General features: G+C 43.1%; 1 long non-coding RNA gene across 11 annotated transcripts in view; it reads right to left on the bottom strand.

Annotated features, from left to right (window-relative positions):
- LOC141140654 (uncharacterized) overlaps positions 1-18,949 on the bottom strand; it is a 905,916-nt gene that overhangs the window by 290,859 nt on the left and 596,108 nt on the right. For 10 of the 11 annotated variants that reach the window (XR_012243967.1, XR_012243970.1, XR_012243966.1 and 7 more), the window contains one exon: positions 2,193-2,375. The exons of the other annotated variant lie outside the window; for it this stretch is intronic. This is a non-coding gene — a long non-coding RNA (uncharacterized lncRNA). The remainder of the gene's footprint in view (positions 1-2,192; positions 2,376-18,949) is intronic. 11 annotated transcript variants of the gene reach the window in all.

Raw genomic sequence — 18,949 nt, 5'->3', positions numbered from 1 at the left:
GGGCAGGGATCTGGGGGTCCCCTTGTTAAAGGGAGCTTCCAGATTCCGATAAGCCCCCCACCCGCAGACCCCCACAACCACCGGCAAGGGTTGTGGGGATGAGGCCTTTGTCCCTATCAACATGGGGACAAGGTGCTTTGGGGACCCCAAAGCACCCCCCCATGTTGAGGGCATGTGGCCTGATATGGTTCGGGGGGGCGCTCTCTCGTTCCTCCCTCTTTTCCTGCGGCCTGCCAGGTTGCGTGCTTGGATAAGGGTCTGGTATGGATTTTGGGGGGGACCCCTATGCCATTTGTTTTTTATTTTGACGCAGGGTTCCCCTTGAAATCTATCCAGACCTGAAGGGTCTGGTATGGATTTTAGGGGGACCCCTACGCCATTTTTTTTAAATTTGGCGCAGGGTTCCCCTTAATATCCATACAGGACCTAAAGTGCCTGGTATGGATTTTGGTGGGACCGCCACGCAATTTTGTTTAAAAATTTTGGTTTGGGGTTCTCCTTAATATTCATACCTGACCCAAAGGGCCTGGGAATAGACTGAGGGGGAACCCATGCCGTTTTTTTCAATGAGTTTTATCTACATTGCCGAGACCCGACAATTCATTACAGCCGCGAGCAGTTTTAACCGTTTGCCGACTGCTGCACAAACATTTACGTCGGCAGAATGGCACGGAAAGGCAAATAGGCGTACAGATACGTCCCTTTAAATGTGCTGCCGTGTGGTCGCGTGCACACCGCTGGTGGCGCAAGCGCGACCCTGCCGTGAGCTCCATGAGTGTGATCGCGGGTCCCGCGGACCCGATGTCCGCGGGGATACCCGCGATCGTCTCACGGAGAGGAAGAACTGGGAAATGCTGATGTAAACAAGCATTTCCCCGTTCTGCCTAATGACACTGATCACAGCTCCCTGTGATCGGGAGCGGTGAACAGTGTCGTGTCACACATAGCCCATCCCCCTACAGTTAGAATCACTCCCTAGGACACACTTAACCCCTGCCGCACCCCTTCACTGCCAGTCACATTTACACAGTAATCAATGCATTTTTCATTTTCAAAATAGTGCCAAAAGTGTCCAATTTGTCCGCCATAATGTCGCAGTCACGATAAAAATCGCTGATCACTGCTATTACTAGTAAAAAAAAAATTATTAATACAAATGCCATAAAACTATCTCCTATTTTGTAGACGCTATAACTTCTGTGCAAACCAATCATAAACGTTTATTGCGATTTTTTTTACCAAAAATATGTAGAAGAATACATATTGGCCTAAACTGAGGTTTTTTAATATATTTTTTGGGGATATTCATTATACAAAAAGTAAAAAATAATGCGTTTTTTCAAAATTGGCGCTCTTTTTTTGTTTATAGCGCAAAAAATAAAAACCGCAGAGGTGATCAAATACCACCAAAAGAAAGCTCTTTTTGTGGGGAAAAAAGGACGTCAATTTTGTTCGGGAGCCACATTGCACGACTGCGCAATTGTCAGTTAAAGTGACGCAGTGCCGAATCGCAAAAAGTGCTCTGGTCTTTGGCTAGCCAAATGGTCCGTGGCTTAAGTGGTTAAATTACTTTTTTTTCCTTTAGAAATGTCAGAAAGTAGGACTTAGGCCCCTTTCACACTTATACAACTTGTCCCACGATTTTGTACTGCAAAATCATATGACAAGTCATTCTCCATGATTTTCAATGACTACCATTCATATTTGCCGACTTCAAAGTAGTCCCTGCACTACTTTGGTCCAACTTTCATACGATTTGTACTCCATAGACCTCAATGTTAAACCCCCAAGTAGCATGCAAATCATACCTGAATAATATAGACACGATTTCAGCACTACTTTGGTCCAACTTCCATACGATTTGTACTCCATAGACCTCAATGTTAAACCCTCAAGTAGCATGCAAGTTGTACCTGAATAATATCGACACAATTTCAGCACTACTTTGTAAGCACAAGCTGAGAATGGTTAATGCCAAAGCTGTGGCAAAGTCATACAAAGTAGTACTGTTCCCAAATCGCGGCAAAATCGCGTCAAAATCACGGTAAAATCGTGGCTAAATCGCTGCAAAATAGCGGCCGCGAAATCGCGGTAAAATCGCGCGACTTTGAAGTCGTATAAGTGTGAAAGGGGCCTTAAGGATTATAATGTCAATATTTGTCATATTTAACTCAGCCAGAAAGCCAACTTACCTTTGAAGATTATGTTTTGCACTTTCTTACACCATAAACCCAACACTATGGGATGACTCAGAAAATGTGCAGAATTTTGTACAGAAGATGGTGACTGATGTAATCAACAGATATTAAAAGCTGTGTATAAAATGTGATCAACACTCTTCTGATCATCCTTTACAGATAATTTTCTCTGGTATCCTGCCACAAAAGAAAAACCATCTATTAAAATAGTTGCAAAAACACACAAATTAGATTCTTATTAGTGAGCATTTGGTTTTACGTTGGTTAGCTATGCATCACTCCACGAGTGTGGAAGTCTGCCGGCTGCAAACATAATTCTTTTTATGAAGGGATTAGAGTTTAATGTGGCCATTCACACTCTGTGTTACAACTACAACTTTCTGTTATTGTGATCAAAGAGTATCATTTCTTCTGGCAGTTAACAAACAGTCTCAAATGGCTGGCATAGAAATGTACAAAGTTCACAGAACTGCAAGTAAAAAGCACAAAGATGGGGGTTAGTAAAATGGTGGAGGCTTGTCACCCTCCATGACTGTCCACACGCTATAAGTTTATAGATGGACATCAGTGACTACACCATTAACTTCGTAAAATAAAATTATTGGGACTTTATATGAGACAGCGACTGCTACAGAGTTCATATGTCTCCATCCTTGAATCATATAGAAAAAAGAAGGGAAGGGAGAATGGTGGAACTTTATATGAAGCACAACACCAGAACCAAATGAATCAATTAGTAGATACTATTTAATGGTGCACATGGATGCATGTGGTGTGGGACAGTAAATAAAATGTAATAAATAACATAATACATATAAATGTATACACACACATAAGTGTACCTACATAGTAAATAATATATATTAAAATGTATTAAATGTAGCACAAACTTGCATATAGACACGATTGATTGCACACCTGATAATGTAAAATTGATTCAAATTTCTTCAAGGTAGTCTCATAGTAGATGCATGGTAGCTGTGACAATACATCGTTATATAGCTCTACGCACAATTCGTGTATAATGTCCACTCATCAGGAGCAAATGCGATATAGGTATGTCTATAAGTAAGCTACAGTATTTAACAACACGGTAGTATTAGTAGCTGGAGGCACTATGGAAACATCATCGCTGAAAACTGAGGTGGCGGTGACTGCGGCAGCACAGCGGTGAACAGAATACAAGAAGTGAGCATCAATAGAGATGTCGTCCCCAATAAGTAACTGTGGTTGTAATAAGAGCTGAATAGGGGCCCATGGGGCTTCCTTGGTATTAAGTGAAAAGCATAGTCCAGAGATGTGCATCGTGTCATCAAGGTGCAAGGAGCAAGGAGCAAACTGATCTACTATGAGACTACCTTGAAGAAATTTGAAAACATTTTACATTATCAAGTGTGCAATCAATCATGTCTACATGCAAGTTTGGGCTACATTTAATACATTTTAATATACAGGTATATTATTTACATTGTAGGAACACTTATGTGTGTGTGTATACATTTATATGTATTTATTATATTATTTATTACATTTTTTTTACTGTCCCACATGCAACCAATGTGCACCATTAAATAATATCTACCAATTGATTCATTTGATTCTGGTGTTGCGCTTCACATGTCCCACCATTCCCCTCATTCCCCTTTCCCCTCATTTTCCACTAACTTTTTAAGGTGAACCTATAATTGGCAGAAATGCAGAGGAGTGAGAGAATAAAAAGTATTTCATCACTGTGCTTCTTCCACAAGATACCTTTGGATATGCTACTTGAGAATTCCTGAATGTGTGTATCAATGTTATAAAAATGGGGTGCCATATCTTTCTGGGGGTTGGCCTTTAGTAGTGTAGTATGCTGAACTGATTATATTCTGCACTTACTCCCCACTGCTCATAAGTTGATCCCTCTACGGTGTCTTTACAAGACCATGAATCCTTATTCTTGGTGTCATCATGTCAAGATCATTAGAGTTCCCTAAAGCCTATACGGGGGCCGAATGTCAGCTGGCATCAGCCAGTTCAATAGAAACAGGCCGACATTTGACCCATGTGTATGGCAGCTGGTGCGTCCGGTCGTCTTCTTTCGAAGGCTCATGACTGAAAAAGGTATGCCGACTGGCTCCCGATCAGTGCTCTCAGCCAATGGCTGTCCCCCTGTTGCGGGTGCTCACCCTGGCTCGCCACCAAAGAAAGCAATAAAGAAAAGGATAATAGTAGCACACCACAGTGTAGTCAAAATCTTGATGGTTCTTTATTATTGCCAAGCCAGACAGATACACAGGAACTTGGTTGACGCGTTTCACACAAATCACTCATGCTTACTCATAACAAAGACAAAACCCAGACCTCAGTTATTTATGTGTGCAACCAACAGGAAGTGCAGGCACAATTGCTGAGGCATAACAAATGGACACAGGTGATTAAAATCATTGACAAATAAACTAGCGATAATGAAACAGAAAAAAAAAAACAACAAAAAGAAGAAAGAAAAAACACAAAATGAAAGTGAAAATGTAAAAGTGGATAATCAAAAAAAAAAAATCATAAACTTCTACAATACATGTACCCAGCCACAAAGACAATACTAAGCCACCATAAAACACCATTGGGACAGCAGTGTGATATATATGTCATTAACTACAAAAAAGTATAAAAATTAACACAGCCTAAAAAAAAGATACAATGTTGCCTACCTATAAAAACAATGCATACATAGATACAAGAGCCCTCACTGTCATGTAAAATATGCTCTCTAGACCATCTATAAATAACATTGTCATGTATACTCATTGCCATGTTAGTAAATTACTGAGTAGAGAGCATATATCTGACAGGAGTAAAAAAAAAGAGACATGGCCATGGAAAAAAATCCAATATACCCAATGTAAAAGTTACTAGAAATAGACGTGATGTTGCAAAAGGACCAGATGGGGACACAGCAAATCAAAAAGAGTCTCTCTAATCAGCCCCAATAGAAGGGTACAAAAATGTAAAGTCTGAATAAAAGAGATGTACGAAAATGCACCAAAATGCGTGAACATACGCAAAAATGCACAAAGATGCATAAAAGAAGCATAAAAAGGCAGGAGAAGCATAAGAAAGCATACATATGCATACAAAAATTGGAGGAGGAAGGGAAGTCATTTGAGGAAAATAAAACATAACTCACTCAATCATAAAAATTAGTTATATCCCATTCAAAATTTAAACCAAAAGGTATACGTGTTTTAAACTGAAAAATCCCAAAAACGTCCCTCTTGCAGAGAAGTCGGAACACATCCCCCGCTCTCTTAAGTGTGGTGCCTTTTTCAAGAACCTGTACCCCCACCGCTGAAAGATCTCCAGCATGATAGTAGTTAAAGCGGTGTGCAACATTGGTGGATTGATTTTTTTCAATACTATATAAGTGCTCATAAAATCTATCCCTCAGGCATCTCATTGTGCGTCCTATATATTGTACAAGGCATATTTTACAAGTGATAATATAAATTACGTATTTTGTGTTGCAGTTAAAAAACTATTTATTTGTATTTTATGTTCCCTTTCAGCCGAAAAGGAACGAACAACATTACTCTTAATAATGTCTGCAACAAGTGCAACTAGTACCACCACAGTTTCCTCTTAAAAATTAAGCCATGTAAGGGACTGCATCTTGCTAGATTTAAAAAAAACTGCAGCCAGTCTGACAGAAGCCGGGTCGTTTGTTCGGCTTCTGTCGAAGGAGCATAACCAAAAAAGGTCTGCCGGTTAGCTACCGATCAGCGCTCTCAGCCAATAGCTGGGAGTGCTGCCCAGATTGTTCTGGTGGGGGCCTTCCCCCTGTCAGAACACAATAGAACAGCAAGGGAGACCACTGTACTAACTTCAGATTGTTAGTACAGCAGCTCTGACCTTAGCTGTCAGCTTTTTTTCTTTCAGCCCACTGGGTTGAACGAAAAAAAAAAAACTATTATGCCCCGTACACACGGTCGGATTTTCCGACGGAAAATGTGTGATAGGACCTTGTTGTCGGAAATTCCGACCGTGTGCAGGCTCCATCACACATTTTCCATCGGATTTTCCGACACACAAAGTTTGAGAGCAGGATATAAAATTTTCCGACAACAAAATCCGTTGTCAGAAATTCCGATCGTGTGTACACAAATCCGACGGACAAAGTGCCACGCATGCTCAGAATAAATAAAGAGCTGAAAGCTATTGGCCACTGCCCCGTTTATAGTCCCGACGTACGTGTTTTACGTCACTGCATTTAGAACGATCGGATTTTCCGACAACTTTGTGTGACCGTGTGTATGCAAGACAAGTTTGAGCCAACATTCATCTGAAAAAATCCTAGGATTTTGTTGTCGGAATGTCCGAACAAAGTCCGACCGTGTGTACGGGGCATTAGTGTGTACCAGGCTTAACCACTTCAGCCCTGGAAGGATTTACCCCCTTCCTGACCAGAGCACTTTTTACAATTTGGCACTGCGTCGCTTTAACTGCTAATTGCGCGGTCATGCAATGCTGTACCCAAACGAAATTTGCGTCCTTTTGTTCCCACAAATAGAGCTTTCTTTTGATGGTATTTTATCACCACTGCGGTTTTTAGTTTTTGCTCTATAAATGGAAAAAGACCGAAAATTTTGAAAAAAAATGATATTTTCTACTTTTTGTTACAAAAAAAATCCAATAAACTCAATTTTAGTCATACATTTAGTCCAAAATGTATTCAGCCACATGTCTTTGGTAAAAAAATGTCAATAAGCGTATATTTATTGGTTTACATTTTCTGGAATTTACACAGCTTTTAGTTTATGACTGCCTATCTCATTTCTTGAGGTGCTAAAATGGCAGGGCAGTACAACCCCCCCCCCCAAATGACCCCATTTTGGAAAGTAGACACCCCAAGAAAATTGCTGAGAGGCATGTTGAGCTAATTGAATATTAATTTTTTTGTCCCAAGTAATAGAATAATGACAAAAAAAAAAAATTACAAAAAGTTGTCACTAAATGATCTATTGCTCACACAGGCCATGGGCATATGTGGAATTGCACCCCAAAATACATTCTGCTGCTTCTCCTGAGTATGGGGATACCACATGTGTGGGACTTTTTGGGAGCCTATCCACGTACGGGGCCCCGAAAAGCACCGCCTTCAGGATTTCTAAGGGCGTAAATTTTTGATTTCACTCCTCACTACCTATCACAGTTTTGAAGGCCATAAAATGCCAGGACAGTTCAAACCCCCCCCCCAAATGACCCCATTTTGGAAAGTAGACACCCCAAGCTATTTGCTGAGAGGCATGTTGAGTCCATGGAATATTTTATATTTTGCCACAAATTGCGGGAAAATTACAAACTTTTTTTTTTTTTTTGCACAAAGTTGTCACTAAATGATATATTGCTCAAACATGCCACGGGCATATGTGGAATTACACCCAAAAATACATTCTGCTGCTTCTCCTGAGTATGGGGATACCACATGTGTGGGACTTTTTGGGAGCCTAGCTGCGTACGGGGCCCGAAAACCAATCACCGCCTTCAGAATTTCTAAGGGTGTAAATTTTTGATTTCACTCCTCACTACCTATCACAGTTTTGAAGGCCATAAAATGCCAAGATGGCACAAAATTCCCCCAAATGACCCCATTTTGGAAAGTAGACACCCCAAGCTATTTGTTGAGAGGCATGGTGAGTATTTTGCAGCTCTCATTTGTTTTTGAAAATTAAGAAAGAAAAGAAAAATGTATTTTTTTTTCTTTTTTCAAATTTCAAAACTTTGTGACAAAAAGCGAGGTCTGCAAAATACTCACCATACCTCTCAGCAAATAGCTTGGGGTGTCTACTTTCCAAAATGGGGTCATTTGGGGGGGGGGGGGGTTGTGCCATCTGGGCATTCCATGGCCTCCGAAACTGTGATAGGCAGTGAGGAGTGAAATCAAAAATTTACACCCTTAGAAACCCTGAAGGCGGTGCTTGGTTTTTGAGGTCCCGTACGCGGCTAGGCTCCCAAAAAGTCTCACACATGTGGTATCCCCGTACTCAGGAGAAGCAACAGAATGTATTTTGGGGTGTAATTTCACACATTCCCATGGCATGTGTGAGCAATACATCATTTAGTGACAACTTTGGGCAAAAAAAAAAAAAATTGTCTTTTTCCCGCAATTTGTGTCACGATATAAAATATTGCATGGACTCGACATGCCTCTCAGCAAATAGCTTGGGTGTCTATTTTCCAAAATGGGGTAATTTGGGGGGGTTTGAACTGTCCTGGCATTTTATGCACAACATTTAGAAGCTTATGTCACACATCACCCACTCTTCTAACCACTTGAAGACAAAGCCCTTTCTGACACTATTTGTTGAAAAAATATTTTTTTTTTGCAAGAAAATTACTTTGAACCCCCAAACATTATATATTTTTTTAAAGCAAAGGCCCTACAGATTAAAATGGTGGGTGTTTCATTTTTTTTTTCACACAGTATTTGCGCAGCGATTTTTCAAACGCATTTTTTGGGGAAAAAACACCCCTTTTTTTAATTTTAATACACTAAAACACACTATATTGCCCAAATGTTTGATGAAATAAAAAAGATGATCTTAGGCCGAGTACATGGATACCAAACATGACATGCTTTAAAATTGCGCACAAACGTGCAGTGGTGACAAACTACATACATTTTTAAAAGCCTTTAAAAGCCTTTAAAGGTTACCACTTTAGATTTACAGAGGGGGTCCCCTGTTGGGACAGGAGAGCCAGAGAAAAACATAGAAGACGGTGGGGGGGGGACATTCCCTCCCACTGCTTGTAAAAGCAGTCTAGAGGCTAATTAGCTGCTAGGATTGATGTTACATGAAAGCCGACCGCTGGCTGAAAAGAATGATACCAAGATGATAACTAAACCTGCAGGCATCATTCTGGTATAACCACTCAAGGTCGTGAATGGCGTATCTGAAAACAAAAAAATGGTTAACAATAAAGCACAGTAAACAGTAAAGTATAAAAAATTGCATACCTGGCGTGGCTTAGCAATGGCCGAGTGAGGAAGACTTTCCTGAGAGCTTCCGGCATTACCCTTCTTCTTCCCACAAATTGACGATTTACACTAAGCAAATGTAAGGTACAGGACACGCTCGTCGGCCAGAGGCTCGTGGTCACTGAATCCCCGGAGCGGCATAAAGAGATACTTTAAAGACCCGCAGGCGACCTCACCGGGCGCCATTGCGACTTCACCACGTGTACAGTCTATGATGGGGACAAGCACACCAGACTCGCCACCGTCTACCATCTCTCCAGTAGCCTCAGATTTTCCTTCAGAGACTCCAGCGGTGTTTCGGGAAGATATGGCTGGCCCATCCCAATTGGGGACTTGTCTGATGACCTACGGAGCATACTAATGGCTCTCCCCACCAAGGCAGACATTGAAGCTCTACCTTCTAGGACAGACATGGAGTCTCTTATACTCCGGGTGGAGGAAGCACATAGTCGCGACATTCAGGAACTCAGGACCGAGATGCACGACCTCACGGAACGGGTAGATTCTAGCGATCTCACAATCTCGTCCCTCTCCCAGCGGGTCGTTGCCCTGGAACGATCACAAGAACTACACACTGCGCAGACAATAGAACTACAACTCCACATAAAGGATTTGGAAGACCACAGCCACCGAAACAACCTGCGGCTGGGGGGCATTCCTGAGGCAACGGGGTTGGAGGATTTGGTGGTGTCAGTTACGGCCATATTCCAAAAAGTCCTGGGAACAGCACCCCCTGACCTAGAACTGGATCGGGTCCACAGAACCCTGGGTCCTAAGTCCTCAGACCCGGATAGACCACGGGATGTTCTCTGCAGGCTCCACAAGTACACCCAGAAGGAGCTGATCCTCCGCAAGGCGTGGGAACATGGAGAGGTGGAATTTGATGGAGCGGCAATCAAAATTCTCCCAGACCTGTCGAGAGCCACGCTCCAGAGAAGGGCCCTTCTGAGACAGGCCCTGGATTTGGCTAGACGTCAGGGTTGCACATACCGCTGGGGTTATCCCCTTGCGGTTACATTTCGTAATGGAACTACCTCCTTCACCCTGCGCACCCCGACGGATTTACCAGCCTTTTTTGATTTCTTGGCCACTGAGCCAATCCCGGTCCCAGATTGGATTGCCTTCGTTCCGAGACCGACGGGCTGCCCGGGATCCGCCACGCAGAGATTGCCCGCTCCTCCCCGCCAGCAGAGATCCCGGAGGAGAAGCCGGGCACCTCCTGACGAGGGGACACGTGAGTTATGAACATGGAGCCTTCTCCCAGCCCAAACCTTAACTTAGCTTCAATCAGCTTACTTTGCCCTTTGCTAGTTTTTTGCGATCCACTTAAGTGAACCGTTTACCCAGCAATGTTAGTGGACCCACACCCCCCTTCTATCTTGCTAGACAATGGAGCCGAAACATAATGCTGCACAGACTTTTCATTTTTCTCCACACACCAGTGCAGGTAACCCTAGACAATCATCGGGACTCACTAAGAAACATCAGCTTAGGAGAATGCGGGGGGTGGGCCTCGGCCAGACCGAGATATGTTTTTGATGGAGGACCCACAGACACAGCTTCTAAGCGGTGGATTCCAAGAGACTTACCGATACTTAGATGATGCACATGGTTTGCACATGGTTTGCTTTTATATGGCCCTATGACCTCTAATGTTGAGTATAAACCTGAGAAATGTGTTTATAGTCTGGTAACGGGAAGTTCCTATAGATGGTGTCTTATGCAACTTTAACTGAACAGCACTAAACTGTATTCAGGACGATGCTGCTTACATCTAGACTGTCTCCAGTTTACTTGTGGTCGGTGCCTGGCAGGGGGTGCTCGCCCCTCCCTCCTCTCGTCTAAAATTACATTAAGTGTGATGTCGGGTGGACGATAGTGGGCGGGGGGGGTGGGTGGTCGCCGCCATCCTATATTGTATAGCATCTCCGAAAATATGTACATGAACAATGGAGGATAATAATTTGAGTTGTACTTGTAGCAGCTATATGCCCGGGTCTGAAGACCACATATGTTTTGGTTCTACTCCTGACTTTAAATGGGGGATGATGTTTATATGTTTGGATGCTGGGGGGATTGTCGGGAGAACTCAGCTCTCTCTCTTACCTACGAACTGCTTAGCACATTCTGGGGATAGGAGACACTGTATACATGTCACATAGAAGTGGATTTCTAAGTTAATACTCAATGCTTGGCAAATACAAAGAACTAGAAGCTTACTGTTATAGATAGGAGTTGGCTGGGAGTGAACGTGATGCCCATAGATGAAGGAGTTACATGCAAAGTTTGTCTGGGAAACTGCATCCCATTTATGCAAAACCCAGCTCATGCTTTCTATTAACTAACTTTATAACCGTCAACACATATACTAAGAGACACATCACCCTATCAGGGGAACGAGAGGGGTGGTCAGTGGACTCCTTGCTGGCTATTCCTTTCCACAACCCAAACTAGGCCTACACTCGATTACCAGACCTGGTCTGGGGAGCGTTATAGCACGATTGTGCCACTCCTCTGGGGTATAGCTAGTACACACAATTTAAAAATAATAAACTGCGCTAAATACTCATTACGTTATTTAAAACGTTATTTAGGTGGAAAAATTAAATACCACAAAAAAAATATATATATATATATATATATATATATATATATATATATATATATATTTTTTTTTTTTTTTTAAATTGAAAATACTTCAACAAATATGGATGAAATGATAATCCAGATATCACAAGAGTAAGTTGCCCTTACCAGAACACCAAACAAAATAGACGAATGGCTTAAACCCAGCCAGGGCCTTTGCGATGGAACCGATCAGCTCTGTCCAGGTTCAAGATATGATTCCCTCAGTAAATATAGGAGAAAAAAATAACAAAAAGGCTGGCCATAGTGTAGTATGGTTATATACGTGTGTGGACATACAAACGTACCAACACCCTGGTGTGCACACAAAAACAAAGGATGATATCCCACCACCGTGGCTGTAAATTGTGCTTACCGACACACAGTGGTAGCTAGACTCTATATCACACTAAGAATCGATCAATGGGTGACAAGACATGATTGATTCGCCCTCTGTAGCCAAGAAATCCATGTCCTCAGTCCATGACCCAAAAAGGAAATAAACTATCCACGGTGTAATACATTCAAGGAACGTTTTAATAGATAAAAATAATGCACTTACAAACAGAAGGATGAATTTCGCATGAATATTGTACAAAACGCCGGCCAGCATAAAATCACAAAGCGGAGCTCGTCCTACTTCCTGGTCACGTGATAGCGTGTAGACGCGTTTCGTCATCAAATGGACGTTCTCAATGGGGACTAGTGTATGGTAGCGTTCAAAACATTCACCAATGCAAAGACAAGGATTGCCAGGACAGAAAGGACAATAATACCGTGTGTCACGCCTATATCCGCGCTTGCTGCAGACACGACATCTTTTTGGGGGGGGGTTCGTTGGGTAGGGGTACTCGGGAGGACATAAAGAAAATGCCTCTCATGCAGCCGACTGCATTTGGTTGGGGATGTGAATGGGGGAAGTACGGGTGCTGCAGAAGCAGTCGGTTCCCAATTAGGATTGGCAAATGCAGCAGGAAGGGCATTATGGGCACGACGGGCCTGCGTTTGTCTTCTTCTTGGTGGCAGCGGGACACTACTTGTGCTTGTCACCTCACCAGCTTAAACTGCACTTATGGGACTCGCCACGTCACCAAGTGTTACTGCAGTGCTGGTTTGACTACAACCGGGGTGTACTATGCCGCTGGTGCTTGCCAGTTCCCCAAAACTCTACCAAAAAAACTGTTAGCGATCGCAGGGATCAGGCCTGACTCTGCGAACGCTGCAGTTATGTGTTTAGTGTTTTGTAAGTGACAGTGATCGATCAATACTGCACTTGGGTGGGCTGGGCTGGGCTGGGCCGGGCGGAGGGGCAAAACGCAGGTGCTAGCTGGTATCTGGGCTGATCCCACTAACACTGCGTTTTTGGGAACCCTAAACTGCTGAGGACGCTAGCATAGATCTGGTCGGATCAGATTTTGATCCGTTCAGATACGATACCACTAAGGGAGGTGTACGGTGCGTGCGTGGGTGTTAGCGGTACTAGCGCTAGCCTGGCGCTGCTTGGGGCTGGTGCTTGCCAGTTCACCAAAACGCTACCAAAAAAACTGTTAGCGATCGCAGGGATCAAGTCTGACTCTGTGAATGCTGCGGTTATGCGTTTAGTGTTTTGTAAGGGACAGTGATCGATCGATACTGCAGTTGGGTGGGCTGGGCTGGGCCGGGCGGAGGGGCAAAACGCAGGTGCTAGCAGGTATCTGGGCTGATCCCGCTAACACTGCATTTTTGGGAACCCTAAGCTGCTGGGGACACTAGTATAGATCTGATCAAGTCAGATATTGATCCATTCAGATACTATACCACTAAGGGAGGCGTATGCTGCGTGCGTGGGTGTTAGCAGTACTGGCGCTAACCTGACGCTGCCTGGGGCGACGCATATCACCGCCGGGCGATCAGGGGGGTAAACCTTTATTAGGTAATAAACGGCGGGTGCCCTGACACTATAAAAAATAAACTAACCAGTGTCACCCGTAACAGTTATACGTGATCACTAGTGAAAGGGTTAACTAGGGGGCAATCAAGGGGTTAAAACCTTTATTAGGTAGTATATGGGGGTCCCTGACGCTATAAAACGATGACGGCAAACCTAAATATTTACCTCCCTAACTAGCGTCACCAGTGACACTAATACAGCGATCAGAAAAATGATCGCTTAGTGACACTGGCGACGGGGGGTGATCAAGGGGTTAAAACTTTATTAGGGGGGGTTAGGGGGGTACCCTAGACCTAAAGGGGGCTAACACTAACTGCCCTACCACACTGTCACAAACTGACACCAATGCAGTAATCAGGAAAAAAAAAAAACTGGTGTCAGTGTGACGGGGGGGGGGTGATTAGGGGGTGATCGGGGGGTGATCGGGGGGTGATGAGGGGTGTAATGTGTGCCTGGCATGTTCTACTGTGTGCGTGTGTGTTGTGCACTCACATTGATGTCTCCTCTCCTTGGCGCCGGAACGGAAAATACAGAGCCGAGGAGAGATGACATCATTTCCTCTGCTGCTGTTTACTATACAGCAGCAGAGGAATGATTTAATTGGCCGGGAGCGATCGCGAGGGGGTGGCCACGAATGGATGGCCTCCCCCTCACCTACGATCGCCGGCGGAGAAATGCCGACTGCCTCGGGCACCGGGCGGGAGGGGTCCGATCGGACCCCCCGCTCGCGGGAGGCAAGTAACGTACCTGTATGTTACTTTGCCTGCCCGTGCCATTCTGCCGACGTATATCGTTGTGAGGCGGTCGGCAAGTGGTTAAAGAGGAAGTAAACCCTGATGGGTGTTACTTCCTCTTTGTTTCCCTGCAAAGGTAAAGCATAATGGGCTACTATACATCGCATAGTAGCCCATTATGTAACACTTACCTGCAGTAGAAGCCCGCGATGTCCCCGTCTTCCTCGTTAATAGCGAGCGTCCATTCTTCACTCATCTTGCTTCCGGGCCGCGAACTCCGGCTCTGTGACTGGCTGAAGTCGTGTGACGTCACTTCCGCGCATGCACGCAAGAGCCGCCTTTAACGGCATGACCCGAGCTAAAAACGGCACAGCGTGCCCTTTCTAACTCCGGCGCATGCGTAGAAGATGGCGATTTGCAAATATTTCCTAGCCCGTGCAGGTCTGGGAGATATTTCAAGCACCTACAGGTAAGCCTTAATCTAGGCTTACCTGTAGGTTAAAGTGGTTATAAAGGGTTTACAACCACTTTAAAGCTTTGTGTGCTTTTTTTTTATATGGCAGGGTACCTTCAAACCACATATCAACTTGAAGATCTGAGCTAATTAGCTTCTTTTCAAGATGTCATTATCCTAGAGGCTTACATATGTATCCATTTAAGGATTTTGAGCATTTGTTCTAAAAGGTATGCTATTTTAGAAATGTGTGCATTTGCTAAATCAAAAGTTCTATTATAATGGCGAGGATGAAGATCCATCCACAAACCTTTCATTCAAAAAACAAAATAATTCCAAAGGGTTCATACACTTCTTCTTCAAACTGTACAATAGATTTTCAATGAGCACATATTTTGCGTTGTCATTACAGTACATGTTAATACTGTAGTTTTACCATGCTTGCTCTTTCATAGTGTATATACACTATGATGTTACTTTACATATACCAGTCAGCAGACTGATGAATTGTGACAGAGAAACAGTAAAAACATTGTGCAGCTGGTCGTAGTGAAAACTGGAGCCTACATATGTCATTTTCAAATGTGGCTGTCCCTTTTGGCCAGTGAGACACTAGAGTAGGTAACAAACCCACAAGCCTGGCTTAGCATAGTACAATTTAGAGCACCAATGGCACTCCAGAAATCTTAAAAGGTATGTGCACATGTTACTAGGTAATTACCCCTGAGTGACAGAAGGAAACCATACTTTCTTCACCACTACTTGTAAATGGGAAGGTGGTATGACCCCATCCATGCAAACATTTTTCTAATAGGTGATGTTGTGAAAATGGCACTAATGACAAAACCATAAGGAAATACTTTTCTTATAACCTGCTTGAATTTCTAAAAATCAAAACCCAATTTTAGATTAAAATAAAAAATTCCATTTAGACTGATATACATGTCATGGCATTTTGAATTCAGTACTCGGTTAGGACAAATTCAGAGCTAGCAGAAATTTCAAGGGGCCAGAATATAAAGTGCTCCAAACTTTCAGATGGTGTAAAGAAAAGACATCCATAATTGTTCTGCAGCTTTTGCCCAAAGCAGAACTTAGTTGGTAAAAAAAACTTTTTCTAGGTCTAACAAGAAACTAGTTCAACATTATTTTCATCTGTTTCTATTTCTGTATCTCCATTTCTTTGGTTTGGAAACTGAAAAAGGTAAACAGAGTGAGATGCATTGTTTTTACCCAAGACCTTCCGAAATCAGTTGTTTCTGAGACTAGCAACCACCCACAGAGGTTCTGTAAGTGCAGTCAAGACATTTAGCTGAAATAAAACACTGCAAAACATAAAAGTAAAAACACTCACAAAACACAGCAAGTGACGCAGTGCACTACCAGAGCCAATTGATCTTGACGTAGCTAATTGCTGTTGATAAAATACTGCCTGTACAGTTCAAATCAAAAGACATTGGCTTGTTTTTGTAAGGCAGTGTTTTACAAAGTGTAAGACATACACCACCTGTCACATTTGGCCACTCAGGATTCCTGTGCAGAACTACCTGGTAGTAGAATATAAAATACTTGCTGTTAGAACAGTGACCACAGCAGGGCCTCTTGTAGACTAAATCTCATAAATTAAACTTTGCATGAACATGAAAGGAACAGAAAAGTCCAGTTCCCTGCTTTTAAGGCAGAGAGAGATATCGCAAGCTGGCCATATACACTACACTATTTACACGCACATGAACTTTAATGGCATCCCAGTCTTAATCCGTAGGGTTCAATATTGAGTTGGCCCACCCTTTGCAGCTATAAAAGTTTCAACTCTTCTGGGAAGGCTGTCCACAAGGTTTAGGAGCGTGTCTATGGGAATGTTTGATCATTCTTCCAGAAGGGCATTTCTGAGGTAAGGCACTGATGTTGAACAAGAAGTCCTGGCTTGCAGTCTCCACACTAATTCATCTCAAAGGTGTTTGGGTTGAGGTCAGGACTCTGTGCAAGCCAGTCAAGTTCCTCCACTCCAAACTCACTCATCCATGTGTTTATGGACCTTGCTTTGTGCAAAGTTCATATGCGTGTAAAGGCCGGTGTCCCAAAACTTTGGACAATATAGTTTATGTTAAGATTTCTCTTGTTCACCCCCTGGACTGTGAAACTGTGTGGAAGAATAAATCTGCAGTGCTGGCTTTTGTGACAGCTAGCATCCATCAGAATACCCAAACAGTACCTGCATCTAATTGAATGCAGGTGCTGTTCTGCTGAGAATTTTCCATCCAGTTTCCTCGACGAAAGACAATGAAAAAAATGACTTTGTTTGAGCCAGGTGGTGCTGACAGGCTATCCACAGAATGAATTTTAACCGATTCAGCAAGAATTAGCGGTAATTCGATCCATGTATTGTTAGCTTTATCCTTGACTGGATTGGAGGTTAGCCGCCATGCTGCCCTATATTTAGGTTCCAGTTCTCAACTCAAGAGGCTTGGAAATATATCCAATGGTTAGGGGCTGCAATATCACCTGGATTATTGTAGTCTTGAAACTTTTATAATTGTATTCTGCATTGGCTTTTTCTCCAGATGATTTTTATAAAACATTTCCCTAAACACTGAGAAATTATATAGACGTCCCTATTCATTTTTATTGTAAAGACGTAGATGGGATCTGGCATGTGCTGAAGAAGTACAGCTGCAGCATCCACCGTTTTTTACTCACCTGGATGATTTAGTCACTTTACACTGCTTCATGCAATACTTCATGCTTTACAACACCTATCTGTAGCTTGTCAGTTCCACAGTGTGCTAGAAATTGCACAGCAACATATACAAATAAAATTATGAAAATTCAATATAGAGCCGCACCAAGGAGTATGTAAACGAAAAAAACAAATAAAAAACAAGGGAAATAAAGCTACTATCCTATTTTGATATAAATCAAAAAATGTTTGGGAGTAAAGAAATACACTGTGCTACCCCTTTTAGGCTGGGTTCACACTGGTACGACATGACAGTCGTATGACTGTAGATCAGACTTTGCCCTGCGAATTGAAGTCCGACATGCGTCCGACTTCAATGAAAAAAGTGTCAAAAATAAAACACAGTATACAGGTTTTATAGTAATTTATTAAGGCAGCTCCGGGGAGTCTTCAGACTTCTTCTCCCCTCTCCGGCTCTTCTCGCTCTTTTGCTGGGTCTTCTCGCTCTTTTGCCGGGTCTTCTCCGCTGTCTTCTCCCTCTGTTCTTCTTCTTCCGATGTTGACTTGATGCTCTCTGATTGGATGGTGACATCATAAGGGGCGGTGCCTCTGGATGACGTCACCCGGTGACCACGCCCCGTGCCAATATAAGTAGTGTAACACTGCGCCCCAGCATTAGAGCAGGAGAGAGCGTCGAGTCAACTTCGAAAGAAGAACAGAGGAAGAAGACAGCGGAGAAGACCCGGCAAAAGAGTGAGAAGACCCGGCAAAAGAGCGAGAAGACAGCGGAGAAGACCCGGCAGAGGCAGAAGACAGTGGACAGAGGGAGAAGAACCGGCAGAGGCAGAAGACATCGTCGGAAGAGGAAGAAGAGCCGGAGCTGCCTTAATAAATTACTTTAAAAACCTGTGTACTGTGTTTTACTTTGACACTTTTTTTAGGTGAATGGATAGGGGTACAATGTACTCCATACTCATTCACATAGGGTGAAAGAAATGTATTTCAAGTAATTGCTGCAATCGGGACCTTCAGGTGTGTGCTCCAAAAACACCCCATGGAATCCACCACCACAAGCACTAGATGGACTCATTAGAACTTATTGCTGGTAAAATTATAAGCCAACAACCGCACATTGCTCTTGGGATGAATAGTCTGCAGTCGATATCTCCCAACATATACTCCATTAGTAATTTCATATATTCACATTCGTATATAGGGAACAAGAGGAAGGAAAGGAGCTCCCATAGTGTAAAAATGTTTATTTGCTTAAAAACAATACATTCCAGTTACATTTACAAGTGCCTCCACTGACA

This window comes from Aquarana catesbeiana, linkage group LG04 (assembly GCF_042186555.1).
Source record: "Aquarana catesbeiana isolate 2022-GZ linkage group LG04, ASM4218655v1, whole genome shotgun sequence".
In the NCBI taxonomy this organism is placed as follows: Eukaryota; Metazoa; Chordata; class Amphibia; order Anura; family Ranidae; genus Aquarana; species Aquarana catesbeiana.
This window is presented reverse-complemented; position numbering and strand designations above follow the sequence as displayed.